Genomic DNA, 7,463 nt, shown 5'->3' with positions numbered 1-7,463 from the left:
ATCCTTACTCAGAAGATCTTAGGGGGATGTTTTAGGGTTTACAATTTACTTACCCTTTAAAAGAATTTCATCCTCGAAATTCGGTGTGCCCTAACCCGAGAGCTTCATTTCCAACTTAGGCATACTTTAACATGAAGTAACAATTAGTAATACCTCAAGATTACAAAGAACTTGTAACCTCTTAACCTTTAAATTCATACATTACATTGGAAACTTGCTTGGCTTAAGCTCACAAACTTTGAAAACTTCTGAGACATAACATAATTTTGTTGAACTCATAAAACACTTATATTTTACTTTTCTATACATTGTTCTTAGAACATTATATTTAACCTTTTTACTTTCGCACCTTAGTTGAGGAGAGTCCTTTTGCTCATACTCTTAATCTCATTACCTTTGGCTGCTGTAGAGTAGTCTTAAACAATCAGCGTCATCAATTGTCATTGTTACATCAACACTACAAACCATTACACTTAGTACATTATTTTGTATATCACTTAAAACACTTAAAAAAACTTAAACTTATTTATATATTCATCACTTGAACTTAGCTGCTACTCTTAATCTGTATGCTTTCAATCTCTACTTGCATATCTATGTCCTCCTACAGCCCGAGATATTCTCTTCTATAGTGTCTTATCTGTCCACACGTATAGCAAATGCGTGTTCTACTAGGACATTTTCCTCAATGATATCTGCTATAGTTAGAATATAGAAGTCTAAGTCAAAAACTGGCCACAGCCTCCTCAAGTTGCTCGACTTCTTCTTCCTTTAGAATCTCTTTACCTTTGGTCATCTTTGAACTTGATGTCCCACCATGCTTAGACTTTGAGATTCCTCTGCTAGAATCTCCTAGTGCAAGTCCTTTTCCTTTACTCCCTACACTTCTTGCTAGACTTAAAAACTTTGATTTACTACGATTTTTTCTAATTCCTTCTTCTTGACTTATCTGTGCCAGATTGTTTTCCACCCTTATAGCAGCTTCCACTAGCTTGGAGAATTCATTCCACTTCATGCTAGCTGTTACGGGGTTATGTATGTCTTTTCTTAGGCCGTCCACAAACCGCTTACATCTTTCAGTTTCATCCTCTATCATGTTAAGAGTATACTTAGATAACTCTGTACACTTTTGCTCGTACTCCATTACCAACATAGCACCTTGTATGAGTCTGAGGAACTCATTCCGCTTTGCATCATCGTGGATAATACTTCTCATAGAAAGCTTGCTTGAACTCTTACCAAGTAGGTTTTTCCACATTACTTCTTTTACTTTTCAACACTCCCCATCAATCCTCTACTCTCTTTTGTAGTAAAAACACAACAAATGTCACTTTCTTGTTCTCTGGGCCCTTTATGATCCTAAAACATTTCACTATCAAGTTTATCCATACGTCAACATCTATTGGGTCTGTTGTTCCTTCGAAAATGGTTGCCCCTAAAGACTTCAACCTCTCTATGCCAAACTTTTTCTCTAGATCTGACCATGTTGATCCTAGCCTTTCAACTAACCTCTGAGTGAATTGATCTAGTACCTATTCATCTACCCAGTACTAGCCCTAGGATGATTTGACTCATCCTCAGCTTCCTTGTTTTGCCCTTCGATAGCATCTCGAGTTCCAAACTTGGGTTACTTCATGTGTCTACCACCTTTGCATATGACTTCCTACAATACAAAAAATGACACTTTTAGTAATACTGACATTCCCTTTTTACCCTGCACTAAGCATACACTGGTTCTCCTAATGCAATTCTAACGCATTCCATCCCCTAGACTTTAGTCCTTAGGTTTCACTTGAAACCCTCAACTTGACTCTTGACCAACTTCAGGTTTCCATAAACCATCTGGCTTCCCCAGTTCCTTCCCACTCATCTGACCTCTTAGTCTCCCAGATTTTCCATAAATCATTGACTTTCCTTCCCAACTTTTATCCCTCAGGTTTCCCTGACTACCTGACTTTGGACTTTCCCTGTGTGTAATTCCCTCAAGTTTCCCATAAACATCTAACTCTTAGACTTTTCCTGAGCACATAACCCCTCAGGGTTCCCCAAATCTTGCTCTGATACCAACTCATCACACCTCTTCCCAAGCTTATCTCTTTCATTTAAGAGAAGATGTAAGGATAGTAGATGTCAACCCTCTTATGACATCTACTATCAACTGAACCTGTTGAAGTTAGAATTTGAAACTATTTTGTTTCAAAATTTAACTTGTAAACTTGTGTAATGACATAACCAACACAAAACATAACGTAACACATCACAACCATAAACTCCACTCAATACATTACAACCATGAATACAACATTATTTACAGACCAAGCTCTGACTCAACCTCCATAGAGGCTTACCATATATAAACAAGAACTATGACATCGTTACAGTTTATAAAATACTTTGAGACATTGGCAAGCAGAACCTTCTCTGACAACAACCCTACAACCCTGGAACCTTAGAACTCTTCTTGCTGCCTAAAGGGAAATACAAAACTTTAGAAAGCGTGAGCTAGGAAGATTAGTGAAATTAGACACTAATCTTTTGAAATTAGGAAATACAGAGCGTGAATGGCATAATTTCTAAGACATAGGCTTTAGTTTTGGAAATTCCTTTTGAAATTAGATTCAATAAGTAAGATCAATAAACCAAATCTTAATATAAAGCATCATATAAGCTTCACTCAATCATTCTTAGGAAATCATAAAAAACATAATCTCAACATAAACATTGAGTTCTTAACTCATCTCAGTGAAACCAAAAAACTCTTTAACATAATACCTCACATTTAGTCTTTGTCATAAAACCAAAAAACCAAACATTACATTTAATTCTCATTAAAAACAGGGAAAACTTCTTACATGGGTTCCAGTAAAACCAGGAATATCACTTAAATAAAACATTTCAATAAAAACTAGAGATTTCATGCATAAAACTTTAATACTTTAACCATATATTACTCATACATAGTTTCCATTTAAATAGGAAAAATCATATTAAAACATCTCAATAAGACTAGAGGTTAAGATCATAAATTCCCACTTAAACAAGGAAAACATTCTTAGCCTTTCAGAAAACTGTCATTCATCAGCTTCATCTCCTTGACTGATGAAGACCATATTCATAAAACATTCACATTAAAACATGTATAACATAACATAAAATCCAGAGATTAAGCTCATTTAGTCTTATGAAATTAGGAAAACATACTTTGATCTAGTAATAAACTGGCTATTATTAGTTTTCTCTCATTGACTGATGATAACTAACTTATGAAACTTTTCATAAAACTAGAAAATATACTCCTGTACCCTATATTATCCTATCCTCATGTGCACATGTAGACAATTTCCACCTAGACATGCTAGAGTATATTGACATTTCCCATAAGTGTGCACTGCCAATTCTCATCAAACGTCTCTGTCATATATTAGCAATCTAGCATACGTAGCCAGTGGTTGGAAACTCTTTTATTTCAAAACCACATTTATTTTAATAAACATCACACTTTCAAAACATTTTTCATGCTTTTAGAAAAGCATCACAACTCCTAACATTCTCTTTAAGGAAACACCTTTCAGTAAAACATTACATTGGTCTTTTAAAATTCATAGCATATGTGAAGCTTCAAGTAACTTTACTTAGACATACTCAAAATACATTGGAACTTCTAGCTTAGATAAGAATACTTCAACTTTAACATACTTTAGAAACATTTAAGCATCTAACTCATATTGGAGAAATTCATGCTTTAGCTTTCTTTAGAAACATTGTTGTTTAAATCAAACAATGTGTTCAACCAAACCATGCTTTGAGTTCTTAAACATATTTGTGCAAATCAATTTAGAAATCATGCCATAGCATACACTTCTTTTTGGAAACATAATTTATCTTCAGCCTTATGAAAGTTATCGCATAGCCTTAGCTTTGTGGAAAACTTAGAATATTATAAATCTTACTAAAAAATCACAACTTCTTAGAAAATATAGATCCTTTCATTAAACTTAGCTTTTCATTATCGTTATAAAAATCATGGCATAGACTTCTTTGGAAAACCGTAGATAAACATCTAAATAATGCTTTGAACTCATTAATAAAGCATACTTTAGGCATTTCATAAACATATTTTACTTTAGCATATCAAAGCATATAATTGGAATGCTAAAGTAAAATATGTTTAACCCTTAGAAAGGAGCCACTCACTATTCTCTAGCTCCTTTTTAACCCTTAAAATCCTTTGGTACTCCCTCAATCAAATGGTCTTCCATAAGCCAAGGTAATCCTTTTCATTGCATAGGTAGTTAGCCACATGCCATCCTTGGGCATATGACTGCTACACTTATAGCATCAATTCCAGCCCAAACTAAACAAAACTTTTTTTTTTTTTTAATGAAACTAGTCAAGAAATGTCTTAAAAAGCATATTTCCAAATTTGAGCTTCTACTTCTTCCTCAACAATTCATAATGCATCTATATCCTCAGCCTGCTCCAATTGCTTCAAAACTCAGACCTTTCTTCAGTTTCTTTCACCTTTGGACATTCTTTTGACCAAATTCCTCTATGGCAGCCAAGTAGCAACTTCCACATTAGGAGAGCTTTGATTATGCTGAAAATATTCTTCTTTGCAAGAGAAAATTGTTCAAACTGCTTCCTTCTTTCAGCTATCAACTAAATGCTTACTTCTTTAACTCCTAATTTCTAGATTCAAATTTTAGAACATATAACTTAAAATCTGTTCATTGAAATTTGAAACTTCCTTCCACAAACATCTTACACAATCTTTAAACTAGCTTACCTTAAAATTACAGCTTTTAGTTCCTCTTAGAATGCTTATAATTCACCAAACAACATAGCTTGCTCGATGGAGTCCAGAATTTGCACTACCTTTGATTTCCTTAATTTTTCAGCACTAATCTGTTGGAGATTCTTCACAGTAACCCTAGAGAATCCTCCTCACTTGAAGCTTTCAAATGGCTACAAAATCTCTTCTTTTAGTCGAGTAGAGTGGCCAAACCGACCTCATCTTTATGGCTTTTATTTGTAGTCCTTCTTGCATGCTTTCTTTGTTTAAGAACTTGACACCTATGCATCCAACTGGCATTTTGTCTACACTTGGCTATTTTCCCTTCAACCATTTCATCCTTCATGCAAGATATGAGTCTTCAACTGATCAGCCTTTCTTGTCTTTTAAATTCCCAATGCCTAGTAGTCTTAACCATCGTATGGTTGCACCATGCCTTCATAGCGCATGTAAGCTTAATTCATGCTAAATAACCTCCAAGGGTAGCCTTCTCAATGCTTACCCTTCTCATTTTCCAGTCATCACACAAGTTCAATGCCTCAACTTCTTTGATTTCCATGCCTAGGTCATCTTACCAAGGTCAAGGCATGTCCAAGCCTAGCACTTCTAGATTCCTCAAGCAACTCTACAAATTTCTTACTTAAAAGATGTTAAGGGGAAGTTTCAGGGTTTACAATAGCGATCAAGATAATCCTCAAGTATCTACAGAGCGAGGGACATTATGCTTGTGTATGGAGCTAAGAATTTGATCCTTGTAGAATACACAGACTCTGATTTTCAGACTAATAAGGATTCTAGGAAATCCATATCAGGATCAGTGTTTACTCTTAATGGACGGACTCCATAATGGAAGCTGAATACGTAGCTATTTGTGAAGCTTCTAAGGAAGTTGTTTGGCTGAAGAAGTTCCTTAATGATTTAAAAGTCATCCCAAACATATTTTTGCCCATCATACTTTATTATGATAATAATGGTGCTATGGAAAATTCAAAGGAACTAGTAGTCATAAAAGAGGCAAGCACATTGAAAGGAAATATCACCTGATTCAGGAGATTATACAATGAAGTGCCGTGATAGTCACGAAGATAGCTTATTGTAGTTTGTACTTTACTTTTATTATACAATGAGGTGACGTGATAGCACGGAGATTGAAAGGCTCTCACTGCTAAGGTGTTCGAGTAGTCATCTAGAAAGTCTAGGTCTATAGGATATGCATCACATTGTCTATGGCAATTGGGAGATGTTAATGGGTATAATGTATGCCCCAGTTTATTGTAGTTTGTACTTTACTTGTATTATACTTTATATTGTATACCCACTAGCGTTAGGACAAATGGGACATTGTTGGAATCGATGTTCTAAATCTCATAGTTCTCATAGTTTGTAAACTTGTATAAATAAATTTTTATTAATAAAATAAGAGTTATTTTATTTGTGCATTAACTCAGTCCAATAAATTAAGATTCAAGCTTATTTTATGTAACTTAAACATGTATTGGTTGACATACATGTGAATCATGTTTAAGTAATAACCTAAATGGTCTGTAGTATATGGATAAGGTTGGGTGCTTTATCCTAGTGATACTACCGATCGACCCACTTTGTAATTGTTACAATAGTTGTAAAGTGTTACAAACGACTTGATCCTAATCATTTATGTGGAGACATGTGAGTAGTGGTGTCTTATACAAAAACTTTGTATAAGACCGGACCGTGAAATGGTTAGGTTCTCTTTATAACGTTGTTAATTGAAGAGATTAGCATTTCAATCAAATGACTCTAAGTGACTCGACCTTAATCCTGAGTAAGTTGTGAACTCCTGTTTATAGGGAAATCCTTTGATTTATATGAGTGAAAGTGACCAGATTTGTCGACTCAACAAGTCTACCATTTTGGGGATTTGTCCAAGTAGGGAGATAGAAACATAGCTTTATAAGATAGAATTCGCTCCTTACCAGTTTTAGGGAAAGTAGATGGATTGCTCCCTTAAGGGCTCATTCTGGGTCTTGAACAATGAGACGCCTCACCCTCTCATTGGCTAGAGAGAGATCTAGTTTATAGTTAGACTATAACCTTTTTTTTTTTTTTTGGGAATGTCCTAAAACTCACAACCTGTCATAATAAAGATATTATCGAGATTTCTTTCAATAAAAGTGTATTGAATTGCATTTATTCATAAATCTAATATACTAACCCATGGTATAACACGAATACATAAACTTTATGTAGAGACATAAAAGAGGTTCAAGTTTTAGTATATAGCGAAAAAGGTCTATAAGTATATAGATAGGGTTGGGTACCTTATATTGGGGACACTATAGGTGTAACCCACTTTGTATATTGATACAAATGATGTGATCCTAATGTCGTTCATATGAAGACATGTGAATAGGGGCATCTTGTAGGGTCGAGTTTATTGTCGCCCATAAACCCTTGCTACACAAACAAAATTTATAAATCACTGAACAAACTACTTATACTAACTGGTAGTACAAGCGGCAAGTCTAAGTCAAACCTCAGGAAATCGTGGAATATTAGTTCATCAAAGCGCTTTTTCAATTAAAGTGATAAATTTGGGGGGGGTGTTGGTGTGGGTTGATAATTGAAAAATAAAATGCGAGAAAATAAAAGATAGAAATGCAATTAAAGGAAATGACCTAGCTTAGGGGAA

This window comes from Benincasa hispida, chromosome 8, assembly GCF_009727055.1.
Source record: "Benincasa hispida cultivar B227 chromosome 8, ASM972705v1, whole genome shotgun sequence".
In the NCBI taxonomy this organism is placed as follows: Eukaryota; Viridiplantae; Streptophyta; class Magnoliopsida; order Cucurbitales; family Cucurbitaceae; genus Benincasa; species Benincasa hispida.
This window is presented reverse-complemented; position numbering follows the sequence as displayed.